Source organism: Vombatus ursinus, unplaced genomic scaffold (genome assembly GCF_900497805.2).
Source record: "Vombatus ursinus unplaced genomic scaffold, bare-nosed wombat genome assembly UNPS02008614.1, whole genome shotgun sequence".
Taxonomy (NCBI): domain Eukaryota; kingdom Metazoa; phylum Chordata; class Mammalia; order Diprotodontia; family Vombatidae; genus Vombatus; species Vombatus ursinus.
Genome location: NW_020948392.1, coordinates 624,204 through 637,084, shown reverse-complemented (window position 1 = coordinate 637,084; position 12,881 = coordinate 624,204). Strand labels below are relative to the sequence as shown.

Here is a 12,881-nt window from a genome sequence, read left to right as displayed (position 1 = left end):
TGTCTTCATTCTAATGGAGCTCTAGCACCACCTCCTACACAAAGCCTGTCCTGATCTCCCCAATAGCTAGTGCCCTCCTTCCTAACTAGCTTGTATTTATTTTGTATTGGTATAGCTTGTATTTGTATTTTGTATTCATTCAGCAAATGCTTAGATGTGTACATTTTGTCTCCCTGACAGAATGTAAAATCATTGAAAATAGGGATTGTTTCACTCTTTATATTTAAATACCCAGTACCTGGCACATATTAGGCATAATTATGAGCTGTATGACCTTGGGCACATCACTTAACCATATTTGCCTCAGTTCCTCATCTGTAAAATGAGCTGAATAAGGAAATGGCAAACCACTCTAGTATCTTTGCCACGAAAACCCCAAATGGAGTCAGGAAGAGTTGGACACGACTGAATCGATTCAACAAAATTGCTTATTGAGTGATTGATTGGATCTACTTAATTTAATACCTATTCCCAGGCAAAGAGCACATGATGCTAAAGCAAAGTTTTCTTGATCAAAGTAATAATAATTATTTTTGAGTTATTTTGCCCTGGCATGTTATGTTGGAAATACATAGTATTTTGGACTTGCCTGCATAGTAGTGGTTATGTCTGAGCTCCTGTTTTCAATTTAGTTGGTTTCAAAGGAACAGAGATATGAGAAAATCAACTGTTATTATCTTCCATCAGCGTGGCAATGTGGTACAAGAGAAAAGAATGTGGGAGATCTGAACTTAAGAGGATATGGGTTCCCTGGATTTTTCAGTAAGAGATCCAACCTGTATGACCCTTCTAAATCTCAGTTTCCTTATATGTAAAAAGAGGAGATTGAATTGGGTTATCTCTAAGGCCCTTTCCAGATCTAATCTAATTATCAAAATAGATGCTTCAAAAATACATAGGAACAGATACACTGTTCTTGATTTATAGAGACACACCGCCCTCTAGAGGTATGAATGGGAGCTTATGACTTCATAAAGAAAATGTTCACAGGATCCTAAGTGTAGAGATGAAAAATCATAAGGAATAGGTAGGGCAAAGAACATATTATAGAAATAATAGATAATTTCATAAAGGAAAATTATGACAACATACCCATGGGACAACATACCTATGAGTTGTAGCCAAAATAGTCCCTGAGGGAAAATGTCATCTCTAAAGACTTTCATCTCATCAAAATAGAGAAGGAATATGTCAATGAATTGGGCATGCAACCAAAAATAAAATAAAATAAAATAAATCTTAGAAAAGTAACAAATCAAAAACCTCAAATGAAGGAAAAAAACAAACATTTTAAAATCAAAGATAAGCTAAATTGAAATTTTAAAAATTGGTAAATACAACTAGAGGTTTATTTTTAAAAAAACTAATAAACCAGTAGCTAATCTAATAAAAAGATTTTTTTAAAAGTCACATCAAAATTGAAAACAGAGTATTCTCAACAACTAATGAAATAAATATTAGAAATTATTTTTCCTAATTAAATGCCAATAAAACTGGTAACTTATAGGAAAGAGATGAATACTGACAAAAACATATACACATTAACAGAACAAGAAAATGAATTTAAATAATCCCATTTTAGAAAAAGAGCTTGATTTTTTAATAGAAAATAAAGGAAATTTCAAAGGAAAAATACCAAAACTAGATGAATTTTTATAAGTTAATTCTACCAAACATTGAAAAAATAATTCCAATGGTATATGAAAATTTTCAAAAATAGAGAAATAATGGATCCTACCAAAATACTCCTATAAGATAAATGTCACCTGATATTCTGAATCAGGGAAAATTGGAGAAAGAAAACTATTAACCAATATTTTCAGTGAATATCAATGAAAAAATATTAGATAAAACATTAGCAAAGAGTTTACAACAATATATCAAAAAGATATGACCAGGCTGAATTTCTTTCTTTTTTTAATGAGTTTTTATTGATCTCTTGTTTTTTATATCACCATAGTTTCTCCCATTATTCTTCTCCTTTACTTTCCAAGAGAACTAGACCAAGTGAAAAAAAAATTGTATTTTTAAAGACAAACAAAGAGAGGCAGAGCCAAGATGGCAGAGTAAAGGCAGGGATTCACCTGAGCTCTCCCCCAAACCCCTCCAAATATCTTTAAAAAATGACTCTAAACAAATTCTAGAGCAGCAGAACCCACAAAAAGACAGAGTGAAACAAATTTCCAGGCCAAGGACAACTTGGAAGGTGGGCAAGAAAATCTGTTGCACCAGGGTGAAAAAGGAGTACTGTCCAGTGCAGACCACGCCTGGCCAGCCCTGGTCCCAGAAAACTAGGAGTAGGCCTTGGGAGATATTGAATCAGCAGTGGCAGTAGTAGCAGCTGCTTCTGGAGTTCTCAGCCCACAGATGGTACAGGGGTGCAACAACTGGTCAGAAGGACAGTACAGGGGCCTTTTTGCTAGCACTCAGGCAGGACTCTGTTACTTTTCCCATAATTGGATCTACGTCCTTGGTGGCAGTCCCACAGCAAGGAGGAACACTAGCATATCAGAGTGTGCAGCCACAGTAGAGGGGTGACCCTCCTCAGTTCCAGGGTAGAAAAGAGTGCTTGTTGTCACTCACAAACCAGAGCACAGGCCTTGATATGATCCTTGGATCATATCAGCTTAGAAGAACTGAAAACTTACAGGTCCTTAGATGTAGCTCTGAAAACAGCTGTACAAAACCCCTGAAGCTTGGGACAGTATGTCTTCTATCCTGGAAGCAGAGCCCTGCTTTAACAAAGAGTTAAAAGTCAACTAATAGGCTGCAAAAATGAGCAAACAATTGGAAAAAAAAAACTCTGATTACTGAAAGTTACTATGGTGACAAGGAAGATCAAAACATACACTCAGAAGAAGAGAATAAAGTCAAAGCTCCTACATCCAAAGCCTCCAAGAAGAATATGAATTGGTCTCTGACCCTGGAAGAGCTCAAAAAGGATTTTGAAAATCAAGTAAGAGAGGTAGAGGAAAAATTGGGAAAAGAAATGAGAATGATGCAAGAAAATAATGAAAAAGAGTCAACAGCTTGGTAAAGGAGACACACAAAAAATATTGAAGGAAATAATACCATAAAAACTAGACTAACCCAAATGGCCAAAGAGGTCCAAAAAACCAATGAGAAGAAGAATGCATTAAAAAGCAGAATTGGCCAAATGGAAAAGGAGGTACAAAAGCTCACTAAAGAAAATAATTCCTTAGAAATTAGAATTGAGCAAATGGAAGCTAATGACTTTATGAGAAATCAAGAAACAATAAAATAAAACCAAAAGAATGAAAAGAAATAGAAGACAATGTGAAATATCTCATTGGAAAAACGACTGACTTGGAAAATAGATCCAGGAGAGATAATTTAAAAATTATTAGACTACCTGAAAGCCATGATCAAAAAAAGAGTCTAGACATCATCTTTCAAGAAATTATCAGGGCCGCCACGTGGAAACTGAGTGACTAGACCGGCCTGCCAGTGAGCCCCATGGCTTCTGCTCAAGGTGGCAGTGGCAGGACCCAGAGCCTGCTTCAGTTCCTGTGGCTGGTGAGCCAGCTCAAGAGAGTACCACGTGCAGGCTGGGTCTACAGAAATGTGGGGAAGCCAAAAAGCATATCCAATCATATGTACAGAATGGCTATCATAGCTTTTGTAACTGAAGATAAGCATCTTAAGAAAGACAGATGTGTCTGGCTCACGCTGGTTCTTGATATGGCAGAGTGCATCATTGGTGATATAGCCACTTCAGATAACATTCCTAAAGAAGAAAAACACAGGCTAGAAAAGGAAGCTATGAAGCTGTTAACCCAGCTGCTATCAGAAGATGTCAAGAAGGAAATCTATGATCTCTGGGAAGAGTATGAGAACCAGTCCAGTTTGTGAAACAGCTGAACCAGTGTGAAATGATTCTGCAGGCATTCAAGTATGAGGACTGGAGAACAAACCTGGAAGGCTTCAGGAATTCTATGACTCAACTGCAGGAAAATTCAGCCATCCTGAAATAGTCCAGTTTGTTTCTGAATTTACAGCAGAAAGAAATGCTAAAATTGCTACAAGAACCAGTGAACCTCACCCTTGGGGTGCTGGTTTTTTTTTAAAGCTTTCGTAATCATGTAATAAATATTTTATTTTATGATTAAAAAAATTATCAAGTAAAACTGCCCTGATATTCTAGAACCAGAAAGTAAAATAGAAATTGAGAAAATCCACCAATCACCTCCTGAAAAAGATCTCAAAATGAAAATTGCCAAAAATTCCAGAGTTCCCAGGTCAAGGAGAAAACATTGGAAGCAGCCAGAAAGAAACCAGTCAGGATAATACAAGATTTAGCAGCTTCTACCTTAAAGACTTGGAATATGATATTCCAAAGGGCAAAGGAGCTAGAATTACAACCAAGAATCGCCTACCCAGCAAAACTGAGGATAATCCTTCAGGGGGAAAAATGGATATTCAGTGAAATAGAGGACTTTCAAGCATTCTTGATGAAAAGACCAGAGCTGAATAGAAAACTTGACTTTCAAATACAAGACTCAAGTGGAACATGAAGAGATAAACAGGAAAGAGAAATCATAAGAGACTTATTAAGGTTGAACTGTTTACATTCCTGCATGGAATGATGGTATTTGTAACTCATGAGACCTTTGTCAGTATTAGGGTAGTTGGAGGAAAAAAATTATATGTAGATAGATAGATAGATAGATAGATAGATAGATAGATAGATAGTACAGGGCAAGTTGAAGATGAAGGGGGTCATATCTGGAGAATAAAATTAAGGGGTGAGAGAGGATTATACTGGGAGAAGGAGAAAGGGAGAGGTAGAATGGGGTAAATTATCTCACACAAACAAAACAGAAAAGAAAAGGCTCTTACAGTGGAGGGGAAATGGGGGAAGGTGAGAGGGAATGAGTGAATCTTATTCTCATAGGATTTGATTTAAGGAGGGAATAACTTACACACTCAATTGGCTATGGAAATCTGTCTTACCCTACAGGAAAATGAGGTGGGGGGAAGGGGACAAGAGAGTAGGGGGATGATAGAGAGGAGGGCAGATTGGGAAAGGGGGTAATCAGAAGCAAATACTTCTGAGGAGGGACAGGGTCAAAAGAAAGAATAGAATAAATGGGGGGGGCGGGATAGGATTAAGGGAAATAGAGTTAGTTTTTCACAGCATGTCTACTATGGAAGTGTTTTGCATAACTGCACATGTATAGCCTATATTGAGTTGCTTGCCTTTTCAATGAGGGTGGGTGGGGAGGGAGGAAGGGAGAAAATTTGGAACCTAAAGTTTTAAAAACACATGTTTAAAAAAAAATGTTTTCACATGCAACTGGGAAATAAGAAATACAGGAAATGGGGTACAGAAATCGATCCTGCCCTACAGGAAAATAGAAGGGGATAAGAGAAGTGGTGGGAGAGATAGAAGGGAAGGCAGACTAGGGGAAGGGGTATTCAGAATACATGCCATCTTGGGGTGGGGGGAGGGGTGAGATGGGGTAAAAATTTGGAACTCAAAATCTTGTGAAAGTAAATGTTGAAAACTAAAAATAAATAAATTTATTAATAATAAAAAAGATGAAAACAAAAACATATTTGATTTACATGTAAAGTATTTAAATCAAAATACTAGAAAAAAATTAAAAACCAGGAAAATGAATTTGATAAAAACCACAGTTAATAGTATATGCATTCAGCAAATCAAAACAACTCTGAGGTACCACATCACACCTATCAGATTGGCTAGCATCACAAAACAGGAAACTGATAAATGTTGGAGAAGATGTGGGAAAATTGGAACACTAATACATTGATGGTGGAGTTGTAAAATGATCCAATCATTTTGGAGAGCAATTTGGAACTATGCCCAAAGGGCTATAAAAATGTGCATACCCTTTGACCCGGCAATATCACTTCTACGTCTGTATCCCAAAGAGATCATACAAATGGGAAAAGGACCCACATGTACAAAAAATATTTATAGCAGTCCTTTTTGTGATGGCCAAGAATTGGAAATTGAGGGGATGCCCATCAGCTGGGGAATGGCTGAACAAGTTGTGGTATATGAATGTAATGGAATACCATTGTGCTATAAGAAATGATGAACAGACAGACTTCAGGAAAAACCTGGAAAGACTTGTATGGTCTGATGCTGGGTGAAGTGAGCAGAACCAGGAGAATGCTGCACACAGTAACAGCCACATTGTAAGGTGACTAATATTGATAGACTTAATCCTTCTCAGCAACACAAGGATCTAAGACATCTCCAAAGGCCTCATGATGGAAAATGCTATCCACATCCAAAGAAAGAACTATGGAGTTTGAATGCAAATCAAAGCGTACTATTTGCTCTTTTATTTTCTTCTGTTTTGTTTTGTTTCTTCTTTCTTGTGGTTCCTCCTATTGGTTCTAATTTTTCTTTATAACATGACTAATGTGAAAATATGTTTAAAAGGAATGTATATGTAGAGCCTATATCAGATTGCATGCTGTCTTGGAGAGGGAGGTGAGGAACAAGGCGGAAAAATTTATAACTCAAAAGCTTATGGAAGTGATTGTTGAAAACTAAAAATTAATTTATTTAAAAAAAGATTGTTAAGAATAAATAAATAATAAATTTAAAGGAGGGAAAAACAAAGTTGTCATGAGGTCAAATTTTATATCTCTAAATGTTTAAATCACCAGAAAAGATCAAGAACAGATCAGTGACTTGGGCAAGCAACTTAAAAATAAAAACAGCCTAGAAAACCAACATATTATAAAACCCCAACCTAACACCAAAATAGAAATTCTGAAAATCAAAGAAGAAATTAACAAAGTTGAAATAAAAATCAAATGAATTAATGAATAAAATGAGTAGTCAAGTTTAAAGAAAACATAATAGATAAAACATTAATGAGTCTGATTAAAAAAAAAGAAAACTCAATTGTCAGTTCAAAAATAAAAAGGCAGAAATAAGAAATGGAGAATAAGGGAAATTATTAGGAACAATTTTGCCCAACTATATGCCAACAAAATTGATCATTTGATAATGGATGAAAATATAAAATATTCGGATTAAAAGAAAATACATATGATTTAAATAATCTAATTTCAGAAAAAGAAATTGAACTATCCACAAATGAACTCTCAATAAAAAGTGAAGAGATGAATTTATAAATTAATTCTGTCAAATAATCAAAAAATATTAATTCAATATTATATTTTTTGCAATGATGTAAAAATAAGGGATTCTACTAAAACTCACCTATGATACAAAAAAATATCATTTTAATACCTAAATGAGAGAAAGAACAATCACAAAAAAAATCTACTGACTAATATCCTTAATGAATATTGACAGAAAATGTTAAAATAAATGAGCAAGGAGACCATGGAAACAAAAAATTGTACATTGTAAATGGGCCCTTCATTTATACATGGTAAATAGCATCTATCTTAATCTGAGAGTTAACATTATATATAGTGGGAATAAACTAGAGACTTTTCCAATAAGATAAGGGGTAAAGCAAGTGTACATGCTTGATGTTATTACTAAATTATTACTAAAATGTTATTACTAAAGCTAGAAATGCTATAACAGAGATAAGAAAAAAATAGAGAGAATAAATTGAGGGAAATAGGAAACAATAATAATAATAACTAGCATTTAATAGTACTTCAAATTTTTCAAGCACTTCACAAATACATTATATCTCAAAACAGCCTTGGCAGATAGGGGCTATTATTATCCCCATTTTACAGCTGGGAAAACTGAGGCTGACAGTAAGAAGAACCTTGCCCCCTCTCACACAGCCAGTAGCATCTGAGGTCAAATTTGAACTCAGATCTTCCTGATGCCAGGTCAGCTACAGTGGTAATCTCTTGGATTCCAGGGCTTAGCATACATAAAAAAAAGGGGGGGCAGAATGATAAATATATTTTTGAACATGGAAAATGTGTGATTTTTTTTGCTTGACTAATTTTTTTTTATTTGAAGAATTTGGAGGGGGTGGATAGGGGTTTAAAAATAAATTGAAAAAATGGGTACTATTATACATAGTAATTCTATCTAATACACCAGACTGGGTGTAATAGTGGATGAGTGGATAAATCTGGTTCCATTTTTCTCAGGATTTTAATTTCAGTTTTTGTTATTATGGACTTGAAAAGTATCAAGAAATATAATTATTGTTACAATGAATAGAAAAAAGCTTATTGAACTATGAAACAGTGGATCTATTACATACAGACTATTTTTTTTTAGCATATAATAAATTAAACACAGTTCCAAAGCTGTATTGTTTTACCTATGTCTCCCTTTGGACGTTATTCTGTTTTATTCTATGTATTAAAAAGTTCCATTAATGCTTTTTATTGCTCTCTTTAAAACGCTTTTCCTCTTTTAGGGTGGGGCGGGGTCATCATTATCACTATTACTATTTTTTCACTTTCAACTTTCCTTTCTCTCCCCATCAAAAAAAAAAAACCCTGCATATAATAAATTAACATAATCAAGTAAAAAAAAAAAATCCACAATTTGTCATGCCCGAAAATGTTTTCATCTGTATTTCTAGTCCAACACTTCTCCATCAAGAAATACTCAGCGTGTTTCATCATCAGGCTTCTGGAGTTGCACCTGTTGATTGTATTGGTCAGAGTCAAATGGTTCAAAATTATTTTCCTTTACAATATTTTTGTTACATTATACATTGTTGTCCTTATTCTGTTCACTTTACTCTGCATCATTTTATACAAGATTTTTCTGAATCTGTCCAATTTGTCATTTCTTATAGTATAATGATATTTCATTGTTACAGTTAGGTGACATAATAGATAGAGTTCTGAATTCAGACACTCACTAGTTGTGTGACAAGTCACTTAACCTCTGTCTGCCTCAGTTTCCCCAACTATAAAATGGGTATACAACAACACCTACCTCACAGGTAGAACCAAACAAGAATATTCATAAAACACTTAGCACAGAGCCCAGTATATAGTAGGCACTTAATAAATTCTGAGAGGGGGGAGAGAAGGGGGGGAGAAAGAGAAAGAGAGAGAGAGAAAGAGAGAGAGAGAGAGGAGGCTGAGAAAAAAAGGAGGTCTTGACAAATAGTCCCAGTTTTTAAAAGCGACAAAAATAAATCAAAGTCCTCAGCTGAAAGTGTTTCTTTCACTCAGGAGTAGCAGAAATTTATTCTTTAGTATATTTTTCCATTTAAGTTTGCCTTTTGTTTTTCAAATGCCCTTGATTATAATTTTTATTATGTTGTGGCCAATACCTGATATATTTAATATTTCTATTTTTCTGCATTAAATAATGAGGTTTGTATGCCCCAACATATGGTTGTGTTTTGTAAAGGTTCCAAGTGCAGTTGAAAAATATGTATGTTCCTTCCTATTGTCACTCAGACATCAGAGTTCTATCATATCTATGGATTCCTGATTAGGGAAAAGCCATAAAATACAGTAAAAAGTGAAAAGCCATAAAAACTTAAACTCTGTGAAAGGTAGAAGCCCAAAAATGGTGACCTGTTAAAATCATAACAGATGCTGAATCACAATTTAGACACTGAGTCAAAACTTAGATATTATGACCTATGAAAGCCATAACAAGAATATCGTGACCCATATGTGACCAGTACATGATCAATATACAAACTTAAGTTTGGCATAACATTGGCTTAACGTCCAACCTTATTACTAAGAAAAAACAAAAAACAGAAACAAAAATATCCCCCAATCAGTAGTGATGCACTCTCTAGCTCCTCCTCCCTTTGTCTGTTTTTTATAATTAGTATGGGGATTTTGGGGGTTCTTTGGTGAGGATCCACTACTGTCTGGCAGTTGCCCCAGATTGCCCCTGTTTTGTAAGTAATTATAATGCATGACTGAACTCCTATAATAAATTTGGAGCTCCTTGGCCTCTTCTTTTGGTATCAAGAACACCTCCCAGTTATGGGGGAGGTACAGAGTTCCCCAGCCAAGGGAATTCTGGACCTTACAATATCTTTTCTAAGATTTCTAAATTTCATTCTGGTCTTTAACTTTTCTTAAACCTTCATTTATTCAACTTCAGAAAAATGAAACACTTGTACAGCTGTGTGTATATGGGTGTGGGAATGCTCTTGCATTGACAAAGTAGGGCCCTTCTTTCTCCTTGGGTCAAGTTCCCTTTGGGCTTGGCCACAATTGGCATGACTCTAACATCAGCAAGAAACAAAAAGAAGATTTACAAGTGAAATGTGGTGGTTTTTTTTTTAATTTTAAAAGAGATAACATAAAAATCTAAGTTCTTGAAGACCAATTGATTATCAAATACCAATGAATTGGCCACTGAAGCAGTTTATGAAACATCCCATTTCCTGAAAAGATGTGTTTGAGTGGCCCCCAGGACAACAGCAAGAAACAAGGTGTGAGAGTCAGCTAGATGGCACAGTGGATAGAGCACCAGCCCTGAACTCAGGAGTACCTGAGTTCAAATCCAGCCTCAGACCAGACATTTGACACTTACTAGCTGTGTGACCCTGGGCAAGTCACTTAACCCCAATTGCCAAAAAAAAAAAAAAAAGAAAGAAACAAGGTGTGACTCAAGGGCAATCATAAACCCTGAAAGAAAGGGTCCTAGTCCTCTGTCCCTTTAGCTTTCATTCTGCCTTTACTCTTTCTCAACAAGGGAATAGGCTCAAACACTCAGATACCTAGCTAAACTCCCAAGATATACCATATTGTCTTCTTAAGAAAAAAAATACTTTCTCCTAAAGTATTTTTTTTAATAAGAAAAATGAGCAAAACCAAAGAGACATTGATACCTTTTCTTTAACAATTTTAAAGTTCTTCTATTTGCTCTTGGACACTCAAGTTAAAGCAAAATCAAAAGCTCCAGTTTCATTTCATTAGATTTCATGGCTAATCTGGCTAGGAGGAGCCACTTTCATCCAATTCACACAAATACTTTCTACCTAAAGAGCTTTGAGGTTTTGATTCCATTGCATTTACTTTAGAATACACTTATTCGGGAGGCCCGGGGAGAAAGTGGAAACCTCCATTACAAGGCAGTCTAACAGATAGCAGTTAGGACTGGACCTTTAAAAATTTATTTTATTCTGAAAGAAATTCATAATTAAGCTTCACAAGTATAAAGTCAAGTCATCAATCTGAATTCAGGAATAATGCATATGGATTTAGATACAATTCCACCTGTAGATTTTAAACTTTAAATTTGGAGAGAGACACCACTCTGCATTAAAATGAACTGGAATTTCTGCACCCACTCTTTTTTATACAATTTACATTGTGGTAGTAAAACTATGACAATCCCAACTCCGTGATGGTTTTAAGCTTCAGAAAGTTCATCAAGATCCTTCTTTCTCCATAGGTCAATTTCCTCTTGGACAGCAAGCTGTTTCTGCTAAAGCTGTTGTTCAAATAAGTGTTCTGTATTTGCCAAGCAGGCTTCTCACCATTACAGCTTTTCCTGCAATCAGGAAATAAGGCATGCATTTCCAACTCTACCTGGCTTATTACAGCTAGTTACCAGACTTTTCTCAGTGGTAGTGTAGTCTCCTTTTCACACTGGACACTCTGAACCCAGTATTAACTGGCTTCTGAGTTACTATCCCTGTAAGAAGAAATAAGATTTTATTTTTTTATCAGCTAAGGGAAGCTTAGTATTTTCAAAACTAGATAATGATGGCATCAAGCCCTCACCTGACTCCAAACATAGTCCCTTACACTGGAGTACAGCATCACACTCCATGAAAAATGATATGAGGAACCAGGAACTGATGAATTCTTTAAAAACTCTGCAAAGAAATGTTCAATCATTCCTTCAATTGCTGTTGACCTGTCAGGTCCAGAACCCCCCTGGGATTAGTGGGTGCCAGATTGGCCTCCAAAGATCAGCACAGGTTTGATGATCCAGTCTTGGTCTAGTAAACTGCTTCTTGGAAATGGTCTAAAGCTTGGGGTACACTGTGGGAGTGTGTGTGTGTGGGGGGGAAGGCATTGGATTGTCCAAATGATCCCAGAGTTGTAAAAAATGTGTTGGTTGCTATGTACCCCACAGCCACCATTATCTAAAAAGCTGGAATAATTTGTTACTTCTTCAATAGTCTGATTCACTTTTCATGAAAATATACTTTGACAGTTTAGGGCTAACTTTGTCCTTGCATTGGCCATATAAGTAGTGGGAGGGGAGAGGGAAGGGGACAGCTGCATCTACAGCTACACTTGCCACCAATGTCTCTGCCATCTCCTGTATCCAGGCAGTTTTCCTCTTGCCTTGCCTCAAAGTTCACTCTAGCCCTGGACTTCTAACACTACACATATACTCCACCTCTGTGGCCCCTTCCTCTGTTAAAGACTCCACTTTAAGGAACGTACTCAGGACAGCAAGGTGTTCATTCCTCTCCAGGTTTTACTCCTCACTCTCCAGACTTTCTCTTTCATGCTCCCGCCCATGAGTATTTTACCCAATCCCTCCCTTTCAGCTTCCTTTTATGTACTGTCTTCCCCAACTAGAATGTAAGCTCCTTGAAGGCGGGACTGCCTTGCTGTATATATTTGTATTAAGTGCTTAGTAAAATACCTGGAATATGGTAAGTGCTTTATAAATGCTTGTTGACTTGTCCATAGGTTGGGTCCTACTTCCTTTTCCTTTTCTTCCTCCAGCAGCACCAGCAGACTGTGTCACATGAGGTGCTGAGGCACCCCAGTATACTTCTTTAATATTTATTTGTTGTTGTTGTATTTGCCTAAGTCTGAAAGGGATATATTGAGATTCCTAACTTAGATGGTTCTGCTATTTCTCCCAATACTTTGATTAACTATTCCTTCAAAGTTCTTTGTTTTCTTTGAACTGGAACTAGATTTTGGCTATGACATTCTTGGCAGTTCTCAATTTGGGGTTTCTTTAA

At 36.0% G+C, this 12,881-nt stretch overlaps 1 pseudogene; it reads left to right on the top strand.

Moving 5' to 3' along the window:
* The first annotated feature begins 3,477 nt into the window (after positions 1-3,477).
* On the top strand, positions 3,478-11,457 carry LOC114034222 (annotated as a pseudogene).
* Positions 11,458-12,881: the final 1,424 nt, after the last annotated feature.